The 22,445-nt window shown below is 41.8% G+C and overlaps 1 pseudogene; it reads right to left on the bottom strand.

The window, feature by feature from the left end:
• Window positions 1-518: 518 nt before the first annotated feature.
• On the bottom strand, window positions 519-22,118 carry LOC139385857 (BRCA1-associated RING domain protein 1-like; annotated as a pseudogene).
• Window positions 22,119-22,445: the final 327 nt, after the last annotated feature.

Below are 22,445 nucleotides of genomic sequence, written 5' to 3'. Positions count from 1 at the left end.
ATGGTGGCATGATGGCACCAGAGATTTCCCAACCAGTCAGTGAATCCCCTTACTTCTAGGTTACAGTTGACATAGAATCACAACTGTCTGTTTATTCTGAATAGACCCTGATGTCAGGTTGCAAGCAGACAGAACCAGTCCAGTGTAATGTTCATTAGGCCACATAATAGAAAAAGTTTAAAAATGTCAAACAAAAACGTTAGCAAATTGATATTTCTTAGTGGACAATTTAAGTCCCTCCCCATTTCAGTACATTCTTCTCAGTTTGGTGTTTACCTGGTGTGTCTATGGCTCAGGCACTGACAGTAGCTGGAAGTCTGATATACAGTGGGGCAAAAAAGTATTTAGTCAGCCACCAATTGTGCAAGTTCTCCCACTTAAAAAGATGAGAGAGGCCTGTAATTTTCATCATATGTTCACTTAAACTATGACAGACAAAATGAGAAAAAATATTCCAGAACATCACATTGTAGGATTTTTAATGAATTTATGATTTTTTTTCTCATCACAATTGGTGGCTAACTAAATACTTTTTTACCCCACTGTACATTTACAACCCATGTAGACAGAGTTGACCACACCTTTCCTAACTTCACCCAGGGGGGCCTGTAGGGGCTCTGGGGATCATAGATCATGTACTGGGTACACAGGGCCTAGTCCAAGCCCACCAGGGCGTTGTAGGCTGCAGTAGGCCGGGTCTGGGTCACATCACTGTCTGGTTTAGGCTGTCGGGCCAGGATCTGGCCCCCTGCCTCTCTCACCACCTGGAGGAGCTCGTCCCTGGGGGCTTCCTGAAGGAGCCCATGAGGTAGAAGAAAAATCCATCGAACAGTGTGGGTAGCTGGGGTAGAGAAGAGGAGACTGGAGTATAGTAGAATAGAATGAAATAGTCAAAAAGAGCAGAGAACAGTCAAATAGAATGGAGTAGTAGAACCCAATACAGTAGAGTAGAATAGGAAGATGGGGGAGAAACGAGAGAAGGCTTTAACGTCAAAAGTCAAATAAAACATGGGTTATTAAAACAAAAAGGCATTTCTGTGGACCAAGGAAAATTAAACTAAATAGTCTTCTAACAAGGAGAAGTGAGGCGGTTTCATTTGTTTCATCACCCTTGTAAATTACGGTAGGCAAGCCCTTACAAATTCATCAAAGCCCTGCGCATACAGAGGGAGAATAAAGAGAATAGAGATCTGTATCTTCTTCCTGGATCCTAAATGATACGAACCATTCTAGTGCCTCGGGATTAAATCAGTCCCACTAAGAATAGCCTAGTGTCTGAACAAAGTGTCTGGACAACAGAGAGAATTTCTTCTTGTTCTGTAATGAGTTTAAATGACGCTGAATCACTGCAAAAATCACAGCCAGAACCTTTCAATTCTTACATAACCACAACAATGGGGCAGCTTTCATTCTATTCTACTCTTTTATACCACAGAATTGTTGCATACTCACTTCTGATTGGCTAGAACGCCATTCTAGAGTGGACATTAAAACCAGATATCGGGACAGTTGGAAAATATATAACCATGCAATCATGATGCAAGCATGATGCAATATGTGCCTACACATGCAGACCGTACTACAGCTAAACCAACAACCACACAAACTGAAATTGGATACATTGTAAACGCAGGTCCAACGAGGGAAAAAAAACCATCTGTCATGGTGAGTGATGAACATGAACTTCTCTGCTTCCCTCCACTGCTAAAGCTGTCAAATCCTCCCACGTTTTTAGTTTGACCAGCTGTTTTCAGCGACTGATATTTTTTAACTCTGTCGTCATATGGGCAGGTTTGCTAACAAACTATCTTGCGGTAAATGTGTGCTTTCATATTGTTTTCTTTGGCAACTGTGGTATAAGCGGCATACACGCTGACATTCTGTACATCATCTTGGAAAAAAGGACTCCGCTGCGTCGTCCATTATATCCAAGTTAATGTACAGAATGTCGGCATTTATCCTTTACTTATATTCTACTACATTCCATTCAATTCTATTCAATTCTACAATATTCAATTCTACTCTATTATATTCAATTCTACTATATTGGGGCAGCATTGTAATGACAATGCTTTTCAAGCCAAGAGCCATCACTGCAGCTTTTTTACCATCTCGTCAGTTTAGTGGCAGTGTATTCAGATGCCAGAAGGCCCCTCTACGGAGTGCACCAATCCACTCAATTGTTTTCTGCTGGAAATTGGTACTCTCCAGAGTTTTAGATTTAGCAGGTTCATTGCCTCCATTTTGTTTTGTTCCTTGCTTGCAGGGGTGTGGGTATGTGCACATTTGTGTGTGTTACCTACCAGGCTGTGTCTGTTAATGCAGCTATGTTGAGGTCCTTCTGCTTCATGGTTACTCTTGGCCATCCAGCCATCTGTCTAAAGGCACACCTCTACCCCTTTGAGAGGAGAGAGAGACAGGGGGACAGCAGTAGCTTAGAGGAGTGCAGAGAACTTAAACTCATCTAATAGCTACTTAGGAGAAGCTTTTATCCAAAGCAACTTACAGTACAGTGAAGGTATAAGCCTGGATTTTTTGTTTGTGTATGAGATCCCTGATGTGAAATGAACCCACGGCCTTGGCTACCACAAACTTCTACAGATCAGGTGTAACCATGGTCTACTCCTACATACAGTTGAAGTTAGAAGTTAACATACACCTTAGCCAAATACATTTAAACTCAGTTTTACAATTCCTAACATTTAATCCTAGTAAAAAATCCCTGTTTTAGGTCAGTTAGGGTCACCACTTTATTTTAAGAATGTGAAATGTCAGAATAATAGAGAATTATTTATTACAGCTTTAATTTCTTTCATCACATCCCCAGTGGGTCAGAAGTTTACATACACTCAATTTGTATTTGGTAGCATTGCCTTCAAATTGTTTAACTTTGGTCAAACGTTTCAGGTAGCCTTTTACAAGCTTCCCACAATAAATTGGGTGCATTTTGGCCAATTCCTCCTGACAGAGCTAGTGTAACTGAGTCAGGTTTGTATGCCTCCTTGCTCGCACATGCTTTTTCAGTTCTGCCCACACATTTTCTATAGGATTGAGGTCAGGGCTTTGTGATGGCCACTCCAATACCTTGACTGTTGTCCATAAGCCATTTTACCACAACTTTGGAAGTATGCTTGGGGTCATTGTCCATTTGGAAGACCCATTTGCGACCAAGATTGAACTTCCTGACTGATGTCTTGAGATGTTGCTGCAATATATCCACATTATTTGCTGTCTTCATGATGCCATCTATTTTGTGAAGTGCACCAGTCCCTCCTGCAGCAAAGCACCCCACAACATCATGCTGTCACCCCCGTGCTTCACGGTTGGGATGGTGTTCTTCGGCTTGCAAGCCTCCCCCTTTTTCTTCCAAACATAACGATGGTCATTATGGCCAAACAGTTCTATTTTTGTTTTATCAGACCAGAGGACATTTCTCCAAAAAGTACGATATTTGTCCCCATCTTCTGTTGCAAACCGTAGTCTGGCTTTTTTTAATGACGGTTTTGGAGCAGTGGCTTCTTCCTTGCTGTTCTTCCTTGCTGAGTGGCCTTTCAGGTTATGTCGATATTGGACTCGTTTTACTGTGGATATAGATACTTTTGTACCTGTTACCTCCAGCATCTTCACAAGGTCCTTTGCTGTTGTTCTGGGATTGATATCCACTTTTCGCACCAAATTACGTTCATTTCTAGGAGACAGAACGCGTCTCCTTCAGGAGCGGTATGACGGCTGCGTGGTCCCATGGGGTTTATACTTGCATACTATTGTTTGTACAGATGAACGTGGTACCTTCAGGCGTTTGGAAATTGATCCCAAGGATGAACAAGACTTGTGGAGGTCTACAATTTTATTTTCAGAGGTCTTGGCTGATTTCTTTTGATTTTCCCATGATGTCAAGCAAAGAGGCACGGAGTTTGAAGGTAGGCCTTGAAATACATCCACAGGTACACCTCCAATTGACTCAAATGATGTAAATTAGTCTATCAGAAGCTTCTAAAGCCATGACATAATTTTCTGGAATTTTCCAAGCTGTTTAAAGGCACAGCCAACTTAGTGCATGTAAACTTCTGACCCACTAGAATTGTGATTCAGTGAAATAATCTGTCTGTAAACAATTGCTGGAAAAATTACTTGTGTCATGCACAAAGTAGATGTCCTAACCGACTTGCCAAAACTATAGTTTGTTAACAAGAAATTTATGGAGTGATTGAAAAACGAGTTTTAATGACTCCAACCTAAGTGTATGTCAACTTCCGACTTCAACTGTATCTGAAGAAACCATTTGAGAAATTAAAGAACTGTGTGATGACTAAAAGTAGAATGCGCGCAACACACTTACGGCCGGCCGTTGGCTAATGACGCAACACAGATTAAAATAAAGCAAGCTTTAGTGTAGTCTCTCTCCACTCTTCAAGTCCCAATTGAAAGAGAAGAACAGACAGGAGTGGTTTTCCCACATAAGAGCAAGGAGGCACTTTTTAAAACCTGGAGCATCGTTTCTAGCGTTCCACTCTACAGGTCCCAAGTGTATGAAATGAATATTGTACAAAAGCAGTGTTTTTCCCACATAAACTAATTTAGTACAGGACCTGGTCTAGTGATAGTGCTTTTAAACCACTGACTAGGCCATATATGGCCCCCAGTGGCATGGTTTTGATCCCGCATCTGCCTTATTCCTCTTTACTTCACTAATCGATCCCTCTCTTTCAATTCTTACTGTAATGTCACAATTAAACATAAAAAGTCTGGAGGGGGGGATTATGTTTTTCCAAAACGGGACTGAGCAGATGTTGCATACAGGGAGATACTGAAAAGGCTATAAAATGCATCCCAAATTGCACCCCATTCCCTATATAGTCCACTATTACTGACCAATGCCCATAGGGTTTTGGAAAAAAGGCTGCTACTTGGGAAGCGGACATAGTTTTGTTGTGTTGCTCAGCACTGGGCCCTGGTCAAAAGAAGTGCACTATACAGGAAATAGAGCACCATTTCAGACAACTCTTCCTCCACTAAAATAAGAAGCATTAAGGGGATGGAGGCTTTAATTGCTCATGCAAATAACACGCCCTAAAGCTTAAAGACGAGCCAGGTAACCATGCGTTTCTGAACACCTCCACAATCTCTTAGATTCATAGCAACATCAATTTCAATTTTAACGACTCATGATGCTGTTGTGCCTGGCATGATGATATGGAGACATTAACATATTACAATGTGTGCAAACTCCCAGTCAACACACAACAGTGTTATCTTGATCACTGCCCAACCGCAGCAGAGGCATCTACAATGTCTTTCCTCATGAGGACAGTTCCCATATGAACACACAGAGACACACACTACACACACTCACGGATACACGCAGTGTCTGACACACAAACACACACACTCGCTCTATAGCAGTCATCAGGCGTAATTACATTTACTCGTGCCCCTTAATTACAGCTTTCATTTGGAGGGACCCTGCAAGGCCTCAGCGGGGGGAAGAGATACCAGGGTTAATCCCGGCTCTGCTCCACTACAGACTATTGGGCCAGCTAGTTAGCCCTGCCACCACCGGTAGCAGAGGGGCCATTAGCATATCAGCTAATTAGATTCACGGAGATGGAGGAGAGGGAGGGCAGGGGGGGCTCTAAAGCCCCGGCTCAGACAGAGGAACTTTAGCCTGCCTGGCTTGACTGGCAGGATCCTGGGCACTGAAGCATGGGACACTGAAGGTGTACACTATAGACAGGGCACAGAGAGCAGACGGACAGACAAAGTTGTGGAATGGGGAGAGGGGCAACTGGGGTACATGGAAAAGGGGACAGAGAGGGGTGGGGTGCAGCAAAGGTGTTGGGAAAAACAAAATGTGCTCAATCTTGACAAGACACGCACACACAGGTATGTCCACAGTTAGCACAGGCACACGCACAGACAGGTATGTCCACAGTTAGCACAGGCACACGCACAGACAGACACACAGTCAAATAAAACCAAGGTGCCAGACACCTTGATGAGTCGTTCACTTTATTCCCCTTTGAGGTAGACTAGACTGTGAATATCTGGTGTATTTTATTGTTGCTGTTAGGAATAGACTACTAAAACAACTGCATGGATATTGTAATCAAGCAGAAATCAAGCACAAGAGGAGAGTTTTAGTCTTTGATTTCTACCCATTTTGACGTCGGGTCCTCTGACAATTTACAACTCTCCCTTTTTCAATCCACTATTTGCTTGTGGAGGTTTGCCTGTACACTTACATTTCTACATTTTTCAACTTCATATTCATCATCTCCAGCACCACTCCAACATCAACATATGCGAAAATTGACCATTTCTATGTTTTGTGTAAAAAAATATTGAGCAAGATAAGCATTTCCAAAAGACATCATTGGTGTGCATCATGTGATTTTAACCAATTACGAGCATGCAGTGCCTGCTAATACAGTGCCTGCTTATCGTCCTCTGTCTGGTTTACTACAAAACATGTGCAAAACATGACCAACCGGCTCGGTTTTATGTAGCAAAATTTGAAATTGTTTTTATAAATGTAATAAAAGTAGAGATTCTGAGCTAGAAAATTGCATATCATACACTACAGTTGAAGAACAATTGGAAAGTAATTCTGCTTTGAAACTTAAGGAAATGGCCCTTGGATGTTTTGGTATACCTATTGGAGTGCTAGTCTTTGTCTACATCAATTCAGCATCGTTCACACCTTCTTAAGCCTTAGCCCCACTCATCTCTTTAAGGATTCACGTGAGGCAATGTGCTAAACAGCAAGTACGGTTGTGTACTAAACAACCAAAGATTAAGACTAAAGGCTGGGTTACACTACGTCAATCGGCATACAGTTGTCATTCATTATTACTGGAAAATAAACTCAAACAAGATCATTATTTACAAGTCATTGGCGAGCTAATTACAGAAAATGTCTTATAGTTGTGAGTGTAAAAGCAGGGCAGTCTGGCCTAATGTTAAATCCTAATTTGACTTTGGTGCAGGTCATCTTGTTCTTCACATTACAATCTCTGGTAAACACACACTATATCAAATAAAATCAGAGTTTGTCATGTAGCTAACTAGATTGCTAAACAATGAACCCTAAATAATACCAACTCATAATGTTACTACCCTGCATGAATCTACAGGAGGCAGCTAAACACTAACCAACTAGGTTCAATATTAGCTAGTTAACATTAAGCTAGTAATGTAAATGATCTGAGATATGAATAATATTACTAGACAGATCATACACGTAATGTTAGCTAGCTAGCAATACGCTTTAACTTGCTATGAGAACGACTGACAAAAATAGACAATTATAATATGTAGCTAGCTATACTCTTTTCTCCATCTCCATAGCTATGATACTCTGCTTCAACCGGGCATTCCACTGATTTCAAAACTCGGTCCCACAGAAAGTGTTGAGCCAGCTTTAAAAAAAATCTGCGTTAGAAAGGATGACCTACACATACAAAGTAGCTCATTATAGACAGAACCGTGCTACATGGCACACCAATCCGAAATCATCTCTTGGCATGTCCAACCCATCCATCATCTCAGCCAATCATGGCTAGAGGGAAGGTTCCTGCCTTTTTCCATGGCTAAAACAACTAGGCTCATAATTTAATAATTGTATTCGCATTTACAGATGGCATACAAGTTTTTTATTAAGGCACATGAATATTCACTTTCTAGAAGGCATTTCTGCCCAAAAACGCATTTTGATTTAGATTTTTTTTCCAAATGCCTCTCCTGTGAAGTAGTGACATGCGACATATGCCTAGTTTCATGAAATTAGTCACATATGTTGATGTTGGGGTGGTGTGGAGATGATGAATATGAAGCTCAAAAATTGCTAAATGTTCTTTAAATATTCACAATATCCTATTGCACAAACCCTTTTATGCCTCAGGACACTGTACATTTCATAGAATAAAGAAAATAAAGTACAAACGCAAAAACATTTCTTCCAAAACCAAGGAAACAAAGCTCTCCAGAGTAACACAGAGATAATGCAAGAGTAGATGAATAAAGTAGGCATATTTCTCCATCTAGAGGGTTAGAGTATGAATCATTACTGCTTTAAAGCTCAGGTGAAACAGAGGGTAGAGGATAACTCTGAATACCTGATATCATCAATCATGTAAATACTAAGCTATATGGAATTGTTTTAAGTTCATTCAAAAGACAGTTTTGCTATTTGATTTTGAATTTTAAGACCCCTTGAAGTATCAAAAAAAGATAGAAAACAATTATTCGATTAACGTTTTTTACCTGCTATTAGCCCACAGATTCACTACATGGAACAGATAGCCCCCCCAAAAAATCTAAAGGAAGTTTGTTCCAAAGTGTAGCAGAGATATAAGAAAGACCAAGAATTTTATTTTTTACATGCATTTAACCCTTTATTTGTGGCACTAAACAGTCTCCATATACATTCCATACATTTTTACCTTGTAAGCTCAGGGATTCGATCTAGCAACCTTTCAGTTACTGGCCCAACGCTCTAACCACTAGGCTACCGGTCCGCCCCACAAGACGAGTCTTGTGAGGCCTGTGGGCATCCTAAAGCAAAACAACTGACATGTACGTGTTCCTGAGAGTCTCACCTTTACACAGTTCAAAGCCACAGACAGAAGTTGGCAGATTGGCTGTACCGACTTCAGACAATTCCCAATACATTTGTATGCATGTGTCTGTGCCTATGTTTGTGTTGCCTCACAGTCCCCATTATACCATTGTGAGAATTTTTGGATGTCTCTCGGTCTGACAAACACCGCTCTGTGTGTTACATAGGCGGATGCACTGGTGCACCCAATGCAAAAAAAACTGTTCTCTATCTTAAACTGATGGATTTTTATGGGGATATTTTTATTATGCCAATTAGATTTCCACGGGGCGTAGACATCAACCTTGGGGGGTTAAGAGTTTGAAATGATATACTATGCATGCCAAATGTATCCATCTATGTAACACAGTATAATCAAATCAGATGGTTTTACAGTATAACAATAGTATTACAATATTTTTCATTAGAATACATGAACACACATTTGAAAAAGCACCGCAGAACAAATGTTAAAGATCACAGCTAATATATTAGCCATGGGAGAAGTCAGAAGAGTCGATTACTGTGGGCTACTTACAGCTGACGTTCACAGTAGGAGGCAGGGAAAAGGATGCCATTTGGGACACAGCCCTGTATAAGATCAATAAGATGCTTAAAAACATTAAATAAGTATCTTAAGTTCACAGGTCGAAGTCATGGTTAGAAGCAGAGGTGTAGTGTAGGCTACTGTAGGAGGTAGAGGTGCAAGTTACTAGGCCCCTTTATTATTTATTTATTTTTATTTATAATAATGCCATATTCTGTTATTTTTTTGTTTTGTTTTTACAGGTTTCCATTTTTCAGGTTTTTTGCTTTCCAATTTTTTTTCTTGAAAAAACAAATAACAAAATTGGATGTCCACAACAATGCTTAAACCATACCAGGAGACCACTTTTAAGGTCAGGGAAAAAATGACACATTTACATTTTTTGGTGTAGTCACCTTTTAATGAAAATGTGCACCAGTAAGAAACTGTTCATTGGATAGAGATGTTTATGAAGCGCTCATGTGATTGCAGAGTTTGCTAAACAAATAACCACTGAATTAATGCAAATAATCATGATATCATTCTACCAGGTAGGCATTGGCTACTTTTTAGTTAAGATTTAATTGAGAAGGTTTTGGTGAAAGCCTAGCCATCTCTATCAGAATGCTATCATCAGAATCATTGCTAACGGCTACACAAAGCATAGACATACGGACGCGCACCACACACACACAGACACACCTAGAGGGGAATTCCTGTGCAATTTCAGAAAGCTGTTGGAAAACACAAATCACTTTTGAATTTTGTTCAACACATTTACAGTTGAAGTAGGAAGTTTACATACACTTAGGTTGGAGTCATTAAAACTCATTTTTCAACCACTCTGCAGATTTCTTGTTAACAAACTATAGTTTTGGCAAGTCGGTTAGGACATCTACTTTGTGCATGACACAAGTAATTTTTCCAGCAATTGTTTACAGACAGATTATTTCACTGTATCTCAATTCCAGTGGGCCAGAAGTTTACATACACTAAATTGGCTGTGCCTTTAAACAGCTTGGAAAATTCCAGAACATGATGTCATGGCTTTAGAAGCTTCTGATAGGCTAATTGACATCATTTGAGTCAGTTGGAGGTGTACCTGTGGATGCATTTCAAGGCCTACCTTCAAACTCAGTGCCTCTTTGCTTGACATCATGGGAAAATCAAAAGAAATCAGCCAAGACCTCAGAAAAAAAATTGTAGACCTCCACAAGTCTTGTTCATCCTTGGGAGCAATTTCCAAATGCCTGAAGGTACCACGTTCATCTGTATAAACCATAGTACGCAAGTATAAGTATAAACCCCATTCTGCTCAGGAAGGAGATGCGTTCTGTCTCCTAGAGATTAACGTACTTTGGTGCAAAAAGTGGAAATCAATCCCAGAACAACAGCAAACAGCAAACGTTGTGAAGATGCTGACGGAAACAGGTACAAAAGTATCTATATCCACGGTAAAACGAGTCCAATATCGACAACCTGAAAGGCCACTCAGCAAGGAAGAAGCCACTGCTTCAAAACCACCATAAAAAAAACAGACTACGGTTTGTAACTGCACATGGGAACAAATATCGTACTTTTTGTAGAAATGTCCTCTGGTCTGATGAAACAAAAATAGAACTGTTTGGCCATAATAACCATCGTTATGTTTGGAGGAAAAAGGGGGAGGCTCACAAGCCGAAGAACACCATCCCAACAGTGAAGCACGGGGGTGGCAGCATCATGTTGTGGGGTGCTTTGCTGCAGGAGGGACTGGTGCACTTCACAAAATAGATGGCTTCATGAGGTAGGAAAATTATGTGGATATATTGAAGCAACATCTCAAGACATCAGTCAGGAAGCTTGGTTGCAAATGGGTCTTCCAAATGGACAATGACCCCAAGCATACTTCCAGAATTGTGGCAAAATGGCTTAAGGACAACAAAGTCAAGCTATTGGAGTGACCATCACAAAGCCCTGACCTCAATCCTATAGAAATCTGTGGACAGAACTGAAAAAGCATGTGCCAGCAAGGAGGCCTACAAACCTGACACAGTTACACCAGCTCTGTCAGGAGGAATGGGCCAAAATTCACCCAACTTATTGTGGGAAGCTCGTGGGAGGCTACCAGAAACGTTTGACCAAAGTTAAACCATTTAAAGGCAATGCTACCAAATACTAATTGAGTGTATGTTAACTTCTGCCCCACTGGGAATGTGATGAAAGAAATAAAAGCTGAAATAAATCATTCTCTCTACTATTATTCTGACATTTCACATTCTTAAAATAAAGTGGTGATTCTAACTAACCACACACACACACACACACACTGAACAAAAATATGAATTCAACTTCCAACATTTTAAAATATTTAACTGAGTTTGCCACGGCAGCAGCTACCCTTCCTGGGGTCCAGCAAAATTAATGCAGTTTATACCATTTTAAAAATATTACAATACATTCACAGATTTCACAACACACCGTGTGCCCTCATTCCCCTACTCTGCCACATATCTACAGTACAAAATCCATGTCTACGTGTGTGTATGTTATTGTGTGTGTATGCATGTGTCTGTGCCTATGTTTGTGCTGCTTCACAGTCCCCGTTATACCATAAGGTGTATTTTTTAAATTAATTTTTACTGCTTGCATCAGTTACTTGAAGTGAAATAGTGTTCCATGTAGTCATGGCTCTATGTAGTACTGTGCACCTCCCATAGTCTGTTCTGGACTTGGGGAGTTATAGTTCATAGACGGAAATCAGTCAATTGAAATAAATAAATTAGGCCCTAATGTATTGATTTCACATGACTAGGCAGGGGCACAGCCATTGGTGGGCATAGACCCACCCACTTGGGAGGAAGGTCCACCCACTGAGGAGCCATGTCCAGCCAATCAGAATTATATTTTCCCTACAAAAGGGCTTTATTTCAGATAAATTGTCCTCAGCACCCTCTTCCCCCACAAATGATCCTACAGGTGAAGAAGCCGGAAGTGAATATCCTGGGCTGTCGTGGTTACACATGGTCTGAGGTTGTGAGGCCGGTTGGATGTACTGCCAAATTCTTTAAAATGACGTTGGTGGCGGCTTATGGTAGAGAAATTAACATTCAATTCTCTGGCAACAGCTCTGGTGGACATTACTGTAATCAGCATGTCAATTACACACGCCCTCAAGACTTGAGACATCTGTGGCATTGTGTTGTGTGACAAAATTGCACATTTTAGAGTGTCTTTTTATTGTCCCCAGCACAAGGTGCACCTGTGTGATGATCATGCTGTTTAATCAGATTCTTGATATGCCACACCTGTCAGGTGGATGGATCATCTTGGCAAAGGAGAAAAGCTTACTAGCAGGGATGTAAACAAATTTGTGCTCAAAATTCAAGAGAAATACGCTTTGTGCGTATGGAACATTTCTGGGATCCTTTATTATTTCAGCTCATGAAAAAAATGGGACCAACACTTTACATGTATTTTTGTTTAGTTCAATACATTTTGGAATATTGTTGAATTCCGTTTTAATGTCTGGATTCCGTGATACTATCCTCATTCTTCGCAGAGCAGATTTTATTGGGCCTTAGTTACTTACAGCTGAAGTTGAGGACCCAGCAGCCGATCAGGAGACCCAGGAGAGAGAACAGGGTGGTGGGCATCGGCCCATCTGGTACCACCACATAGGTGACTGGAGGAATGGGAGAAAACTGGATTTCATTGAAGAGCTACCATTCACAATATGTTCCAATGAATAGAAAGACAGTTGAATAAAAGTTTAACAGAATACTCCATAACATTATTTAAATAAAAAGCTTGGTAGTGTTGTGCAATATCTTTGTTGTGAGTGATTGCAACACAGACGTGGGTATAATCGGCCCCATTCACAACAGGCTTAGATAATGCGACTTTCTTCTAATAAAAAATGAAGACATTCTTATTGCATCTTCAGTCAACAAGGCTCTGTGGCTGACAATCTGCAAAATGACCTTAATTGTATCTCTGGGCTAAACTTTATGGTTTACATGCTGTGGAGCTTTGCTCTGCCTTCACTTTAAATAATAGGAGACACTCAGACACTAAAGTCTTTACTACCCAAAGCCCTAAAGACAGACTTTGAGACACAGAGAGAGACAAACACTTCCATTTTCCGTTCATTTGAATACTGTAGTCTAGTGTTCATCACAACAGAAGTCACAAACAGCTTATGAGAAATGACTTCAATTACTTTACAGGCATTCAGCCATGTTCCCTGTTCTAACTGCCATTACCAGAGAGCTGACAAACTGCCTTCTCTGTTGCTCTCTACTACTAGGATCTGCAAAGCTCCAATAAACATATAAGGTACATCTGTATCATCATGTACCTGTAAGAGAAACGATTTTGCAACTATTCCTTTCACACTACTAAAACTGTCTTTGATTTCCGGTAGTATCTAAGCACTATGGTTAGACTATCTTGGGTTGTGATGAGATCATCCCAGATACAGTTAAGGTAACAAATGTGCTCTAGCAGGTTGAAGTGGACAGGTAAGTTACCTGAGCAAGAGAAGGCATCAGCACTCTTTCCTCCCAGGGGGATTCCCAGTTTGGCCAGCTGGTTATGTTGGGACAGCTTACTGCCCAACACTACCACCTGTTCCTTCCATCTCAACCCATCAATGGCCTGAAACACAATAGACTGTAGACAGACCAACTCAAATATTACATCGATTTTTGGGGGGGGAACCTTAATTTATACAGGCCCATTGAGAAAAATATATATTTTTCAGAGACCAGTTAAAACACTACCCACAATACCACAACTCCTTTAAACTCCTTTGTTCATAGTTGTATTGTACATTGGGGAATAGTACATTCAGTAAATCGTTAATGTAACATTGATTTGATCTGAGAACAGTGTTGGGATGATGGCCATACCTTACTGGGGTTGGGTGGAGGACTGAGAGGGGAGTTAGGGTCCTTCAGAGGCTGACTGAAGGACTGGCTGAGTTCACAGCATAGTCCACATGATGAAGACCAAACATATTCCTGTTTGACAAACTGTCTATCTCTGTCTAACTTAAACCAGACAAACCATACAAAATACTATATCCTGACACTAATCAATGGATATACTTGTCTCTTGTGACATACCCTTTGCCATCTAGTAGCTGTCCTGCATGAAATACAGATTTTCTTCTGGATGTGGAGATTAGGGTTACACAGGCATGGATCATGGTAACATGAAATCGCTCATTGGTGACAATATGATACAAGAACACACGGGCTGTGCGAATCCAGTGTGCAGCAACGCAGCATAGAGACACTGAAGACAATGTGAAACAGCACGTTCCTGAAGGAGGAGGGGAAGAAGGAGGGATGAGAAAAAGGAGGAGAAGAGAGGGGAGAAGCAGAACGGGTTGGTGCCTAAAGATTAGGCGTCAGCAAAGATAACACCTGGGGGACAATTAATAGGTCCACTGGTCCATAAAATATTTCATTTGGATTCAAAACCCCCCATACACACTGATAGATACACACAAACATATATATACAGATAGGCACACACCTACAAACACACACATACAAACGCCTGCACACACACACACACTGAAAGGAAGTGCATCGTTTTGGTTTATGGAACAGCACACCAACGAAGTAGCTAAATAAAAGTTAAAGGCATGGAAAATGTTTTGGGCAGCTGTTGTGTGTCTCCAAGGCCTCGATCAGACCGACATTCACCTTTTGCTACTATTTCTGTCAAGGTTACTCATACAATTGAATTAAATCGAACCTACACAGAACACATTGCAAACGCAGCGTTCCATTGGAAATGAATGTACTTCTGGTGTACCAAAATGCAATAACGCTGTTGGTCTGATCGAGGTGTTAGGGGTGTGGGTAACCACTGAAACAAAGCCTTGCATAAATGTATTAATCGATCAATTCAGAGTTGCACACATACTGTACACAGTGCAAAGAGTTTTGTCCTAAAATTTGCTCAAACTTCCCCCATTTACATATGACAAATCCTGCTATAAATGAACAGGCCAAATGTTTTATATTGAAGTAGATACCCCATTGAAATCCAATTTTATTGATCCTGATGCATACATAATGTGTGAGGATCCAAGCCAAGCCATTGACAGACAGAAGAGGCACCAGAAACACCAGATGCATGAATGTGTCCAGCTCTATGTGCAGCTGGGGAAGCAAGGCGAACAGCTGTGAACACTCCAAAACACCTTGTCTGGGAGTGCCGGGAGGGGAGCATGTCATCTGTAGCTTCAGATATCGTCTGTCTATAATCATCATTTGGTGGGTGCTTTTATTTGTCCTATTTCACACATGTAGAAGTGTGTATTAATGTGTGAATTTGATGTAATATTTTTTTGCATATCCAAACTCTTTCCCAGTCTAGAGAGACAATGTCATCTGTATTGACAGAGAAGACATGTGCCTTCACCTGTGACAAACATACACTTTCCAAGTAATCTAAATCCACAAACAAAGAAGACAGTCTGTCCAATGGTGCAGATGCAGAGCTGGGTTGAGGCAGGCACTATCAAGATGGACGATCTCAAAGTGGACATGGCCACAGAGAAATCTTCGTCCCCTCACTATGCAGCTCTGTGTGGCAATCAATCCAGAAGGAATGGCACTGGTTCTCTGTCTCCAACCCAGCCTTTAGGGAAATAATTTCTGACTTAGAGAGCCAGGGGGTATGTGTGTGTGTGTGTGTGTTATCGCGCAGCAGCATGTGTGCATCCCTGCGTTTGTGTGGAGGCTAGATTAATTGATAGTGTGTGACGGGCAAGGGTTGCATTTGTCTTGTGGCATCATGACAGATTGTCTGGGAACCGGTCTCTTTTGCCTTGCAGACAACTAGCAGGCAGGTAGGATAAACCTGAGTAAATCTGCTGTCGCTAACCTCCGTCGCCAAGGCCCTGGGCGCCACCCACTACAGCACATCAATGTGATGAGTTGGGAAAAGAGAAGGAAGGAGAGAGAAAGGAAATATGGGGGGTAGATAGAGGGGGAAAATATATCGTAGAAGGGATAGAAGGAGGAGAGAGTAGAGGGGGGAATGGTAAAATCAAGGAAGGAAGGAAGGAAGGAAGGAAGGAAAGGAAGGAAGGAAGGACAGACTGGTAAAAGAGAAGCAGGAAGGGAGGAGGAGAGAGAACAGACTGGAAAAAGAGAAGCAGGACGGGAGGAGACAGAAAAAGACAGGACTAAAAGAAAGCAATTGCTGCTCCAGCTCTCCATTAATGGCTGTCCTCTCACAACACACACACCAGAACGCATCAGCCCCGCTCCATTGGTCTGTACATTATGAGGTCACAACACTTCACCATCCAACAACCAATGAGTGTCACCTACTGTGTGATTGTAGTTATCCATCTAGTGCACATCATGCTACAAGAAAAATTATTACTACCTCGGTCTCTTTTCATGCTGACTTCAGGTGAATGATTTTAGATTAAGTCAGCATGAAAAGAGACAGGTATTTTTTCTTGGGGTTGCAGGTAGCCTAGCAGTTAGAGCGTTGGGTCAGTAACCGAAAGGTTGCTGGTTTGAATCCCCGAGCCGACTATGTAAAACATATGTTGATGTGCCTTTGAGCAAGGCACATTACCCTAATTGCTCCTTTAAGGGGCTCTGGATAAGAGCGTCTGTTAAATGACTTGAATGCAAAATTACATAGGACCTCTACGCCTGTGAGGGTAAACAAAGAATTTCTGTGCAAAAGAATGTAGAAATAAACATCTCTATTCTATCCATACTCACAAAACGCTCTGTGAAGCCCAGTGTTGACAGCGTCAAGTAGAGGAGAGTCGTTCTCATTGCCTGGTGTGTTCAACAGCACCCCTCTAGTAACCAATGCCTCCACTACACACTGGTGGCCCAGGTTATACGCCTTGTGCTGAAACACAGGAGTGTTATTACATACCATATACAGTACCAGTCAAAAGCTTGGAGACACCTACTCATTCAAGGGTTTTTCTTTATTTGTACTATTTTCTACATTGTTGAATAATAGTGAAGACATCAAAACCATGAAATAACACATATGGAATCATGTAGTAACCAAAAAAAGTGTTAAACAAATCAAAATATATTTTATATTTGAGATTCTTCAAGTAGCCAGCTTTTGCCTTGATGACAGCTTTGCACACTCTTGGCATTCTCTCAACCAGCTTCATGGGGTAGTCACCTTGAATGCATTTCAATTAACAGGTGTGCCTTGTTAAAAGTTCATTTGTAAGGAATTTCTTTCATCTTAATGAGTTTGAGACAATCAGTTGTGTTGTGACAAGGTATGTGGGGTATACAGAAGACAGCCCTATAGTCCATATTATGGCAAAAACAGCTCAAATAAGTAAAGAGAAACAGTTCATCATTACTTTAAGACATTCAGGTTAGTCAATCCGGAAAATTTCAAGAACTTTAAGTTTTTCCAAGTGCAGTCAGAAAAACCATCAAGTGCTATGGTGAAACTGTCTCTCATGAGGACCGCCACAGGAAAGGAAGACCCAGAGTTACCTCTGCTGCAGTGGATAAGTTCATTACACGGAACACAAACCGGCTGCGCGCGTGCGCCATCGTGCATACATTTATTTTGCCCCCCCCCCACACCAAACGCGATCAGGACACGCAGGTTAAAATATCAAAACAAACTCTGAACCAATGACATTAATTTGGGGACAGGTCGAAAAGCATTAAACATGTATGGCAATTTAGCTAGTTACCTTGCACTTGCTAGCTAACGTTAATTTGTCATTTAGCCAGCTTGCTGTTGCTAGCTAATTTGTCCTGGGATATAAACATTGAGTTGTTATTTTACCTGAAATGCACAAGGACCTTTACTCCAACAATTAATTCACATATAAAAACGGCCAACCGAATCATTTCTAGTCATCTCTCCTCCTTCCAGGCATTTTCATTGTTTAAGTTATATGGTGATCGCATCTAAACTTTCATTGTATTACCACGACTACCGGCAAAACAGTTTGTCTTTCAATCACGTGGGTATAACCAATGAGGAGATGGCATGTGGGTACCTGCTTCTATAAACCAATGAGGAGATGGGAGAGGAAGGACTTTCAGCGCGATCTGCGTCAGAAATAGGAATGAGTTCTATTTTAGCCCTTGGCGTGGCAGAGGCTAGTTGGCGCAATAATTGAATAACATGGATTTCTAAATGTATTTTGCAACGCACGCGACGTGTCCGGTCTGGTCAGCATGTTAGACTTAGCAGTCTCAGAAATTGCAGCACAAATAAATGCTTCACAGAGTTCAAGAGACACATCTCAACAACTTGGGACAAGAAACACAAGCAATGGATATTAGACTGGTGGCAATCACGTGCCTTTGTGAGACGCAGTGTATGTGAACAGATGATCTCCGCATGTGTGGTTCCCACCGTGAGTAGGTAGGAGGTGATGTGAGGGGGTGCTATGCTGGTGACACGGTCTGATTTATTTAGAATTCAAGGCACACTTAACCAGTATGGCTACCACAGCATTCTGCAGCAGTATGCCATCCCATTTGGGTTGTGCTTAGTGGGACAAGTAATTTGTTTTTCCAACAGGACAATGATGGAGTGCTGCATCAGATGACCTGGACTCCACAATCACCCGACTTCAATCCAATTGAGATGGTTTGGGATGAGTTGAACCGCAGAGTGAAGGAAAAGCAGCCAACAAGTGCTCAGCATGTGGGAACTCCTTCAAGACTGTTGGAAAATCATTCCAGGTGAAGCTGGTTGAGAGAATGCCAAGAGTGTGCAAAGCTGTCAAGGCAAAGGGTGGCTACTTTGAAGAATCTAAAATATTTTGATTTGTTTAACACTTTTTTTTATTACATGATTCCAAATAGATTTGATGTCTTCACTATTATTTGACAATGTAGAAAATAGCAAAAAATAAAGGAAAAACCCTTGAATGAGTTGGTGTGTCCAAACTTTTGACCGGTACTGGACATTTAAGCAATAAGGCCTGAGGGGGTGTTGTATAGGACCTATATACCGCGGCTATGGGTTGTTTTATTTTGCACGAGTACCTGGATACAGCCCTTGACTGTGGTATATAGGCCATATACCACTAACCCCCCGAGGTGTCTTATTGCTTTTATAAACCGGTTGCCAACACAGCAAGGCAAGGAACGACACATCTAAACTGAACATTTAGCTTTAATAAATAAATTCATAAATGCATTCTGCCAGAAAAAGTAGTCCGGACAAAAGTTGTTGCTAGACTGGTTGCTGTGAAACATAACCACAGGCTAGATAGCAAACGTACATTACATTCATGTAAAAACTGTGTCTGTACATATTTTATATCAGTCAATTTTAAGAAAACGTTCTCCCTCCTTCCCCTTCGCCCAAAATTATCAAACCACACTTTGTTCACCAAACCCTCAGATGTTTCAGTGTCCAGAGCCTAGGATTGTTTGATGAGCTGCATGTCGTGTTCAAACTTCAGTTATGGCTGCTTGATGGGCAGTTTTGTCACGCCCTTCTTTCCTCAACGTTTTAATTACGCCTACAAACACATTGTTGCTCGTTGTGAATTTGGTGTCCTTCTGTATATTCCATGCCAAACAGAGAGGGGGGGGGGGTCGTTGACATGTCGGTTCAAACCAGCTCTGAGTGACTCCTTCGCCAGTCATGTTTCTCACTGAACCATAACAGTCTATGGTAGATATTCAATGAGTTCGTTAAAAAGACAAAAATCATAGATTAGAAATATGCTTAAGTATAACAGCTCTTGTATCCAGCAAGACAAAGTTAAAGACTGGCATGCTATAACAACATGTACTGTAGATGGTTGGTTGTATTTTGCTGTCTAGACAGGAAGACTGAGGGAGATGAGGCTTCACTCACCAGTGGGGTCCATCCAGCGTCGTCTTTCAGGTTGGGGTCAGCCCCCTGGCCTAGGAGCTCCTTCACGGTCTCCACATCTCCCTGTGGGGTGGACAGATTGGTGAGACAAGCCACAAGTTTAGGGTCAAAGACACATGTGAACATGCCATCCAAACACATTGGCTGATCCAAATTTATTTTACACAGGCATCATGGGCCCTGCAGCTGTTATCAAATCAGGTTCTCAGGTACAGAGTCAGTAATTAAAGACATGAGAACATGCCCTTCACACAACCGGCATCATTGTATGCCCTATATAGGGAATAGGGTGAAATTTGGGACATGGTCAGAAATGAGATCAGAGACATATTCCCCCAGGTTTTATGTTTGTCACACCATGATCTGTTTCACCTGTCTTGTGTTTGTCTCCACCCCCCTCCAGGTGTCTCCCATTTGTCCCCATTATCTCATGTGTATTTAAACCAGCGTTTTCTGTTTGTCTGTTCGTCTTGTCCTACCAGCGTGTTTCCTGTGCTCTGACCTTTCTGCCTGTCCTGACCCTGCCTGCCGTCCTGTACCTTCCTGACTGATTGATTTGGATCACAACTCTTTGCCTGCCTTTACTTACCTTTTGCCTGCCCCTTGTACTGTAATAACCTCTGAGACTCGTACTCTATAATTTGTACTATTACAGCTCAGGCTAAGACCCATATGCTGACACAGGAGGCAGTTAGTACAAGTCTCAGAGTTTATTATAGTACAAGGGGCAGGCAAAAGGTAACTCATTGTAGACAAAGTCGTAATCCAAATCAGAGTCCGGCATGTACAGGACGGCAGGCAGGGTCAGAACTAGAGCACAGGGAACACGCTGGTAGGACTTGACGGGACAAGATGAACTGGCAACAGACAAACAGAAAACATAGGTATAAATACACAGGAGATAATGAAGACAAATGGGAGACACCTGGTGGGGGGTGGAGACGAGCACAAGACAGATGAAACAGATCAGGGTGTGACAATATTGACTCTTGTATTTTATTGTAGTCTTAAGGTTTTCTGAGTGCCTTTTGAATCTGGCTTAAATCTGACTTTCTAAATCTCTCCTGGTTGTACTGTGGTTCTCTCATTGCCCATAGTACTACTCTTAGCTGATCAGACAAGCATTCCCTTCCTTTCTCCGCCCTGGGAGAATAGTGGGAGCTTAACATAAACCCTGTAAACACAGCTGTAATCCCTGCCTGGATCCTCCACAAGGTAATCAATGTTCCAACGCTGTGAATGGTTGATAATAGCACCAGGTCAGGGATCAGCTGCTGCTGTGTAGAGCACATGTTGACATGTCTCTAGTAACTGACTCTTGGCCTGTAACCCTGATTGATAATAGCAGCAGGTCTGGGATCAGCTGCTGTGTTTGGAGGGCATGTTCACCTGTCTCTAATAACTGAACCTTGGAATGATTGATAAAAGCAGCATGTCTGGGATCAGCCTGAGATCAACTGCTGTGTTTGGAGGGTATTTTTCCATCTCTCTTAAGAACTGACCCAGACCCTGTGAAACATGTCCTGTTAATCTCACTTTTATAGCAGCCAGGTGCAGGGGTGTCTTTCCCTTGCGGTATCTTTTCACAACAGCTGGGCTGCTCTGTGAGACTCTCCCTGGAGATGTCTCCCCCAGGGAGGCCGGGAAACAAGGGCTGCTGGTGCTCTCCTCCTCTAGATCTCCTGGTGCTGGTGGTGCTCTCCACCCTGGATCTCCTGGTGCTGGTGGTGGTCCTTCTGTATGGGGCTGTCAACATGGTAGGAAGGGCTGGGAGTGGAACCCTCTCCAGTCTGACATCTACCCTGGCCGGGAGATGCCTTGTTTTTTGGGGGGGGTACTCTGTGAAAGGTTTTTCTCTTCTGCACAGGATCTTTTGGGTGTGTGCTTGGGATGAGAGAATAGAACTGGCTTTGTAGTAGATTTCTCATTTTGTTTGAGGTGTTTAGCGGAGAACTTATCTAGCCGAGAGGTGCTGGTGTATGACCTGCTCTCCTTCCTCTCTGACATCTCCTTCTCCACCAAAGCCCCACTGCCAGTTGATCGCCTCCAACCTCTGCATCTTGATCTTCTGCCTGGTTTCTTTACGTGTCGTTGGTTTCTGCCAACCCCAGGCTGCAGGCTTCCTGACACCACCATTTCTTTGTCTTAGTTTTTGTGCTTTAACACAGTTCTCTGACTGTGCTTGTAGTTCAATGGGAAGGGCATCTGAAATGAGTGAAGAAAACAAAAGGACTGAAAAACACACCAAAACTACTCTCACCTAAGCTAACATTGCAAGTCAAAGTACATTAGACTATTGCATTTCCAATAATCTCGTCCCCAGCCTATCGCGCACAGCACATATAAGCCTGGGATTTCAACAATTCAAAGTTTGCCTTAATGGGAGTGAACATAGATTACTATTAGATTGAACAACTGAGTAAATTATTTATCATTTCATTTTGGTAAATTATACGACTGTGA

Source organism: Oncorhynchus clarkii, chromosome 3, assembly GCF_045791955.1.
Source record: "Oncorhynchus clarkii lewisi isolate Uvic-CL-2024 chromosome 3, UVic_Ocla_1.0, whole genome shotgun sequence".
NCBI classification, from domain to species: Eukaryota; Metazoa; Chordata; class Actinopteri; order Salmoniformes; family Salmonidae; genus Oncorhynchus; species Oncorhynchus clarkii.
Note: the sequence above shows the minus strand (reverse complement) of the source record. Positions and strands in the feature narration are given on the sequence as shown.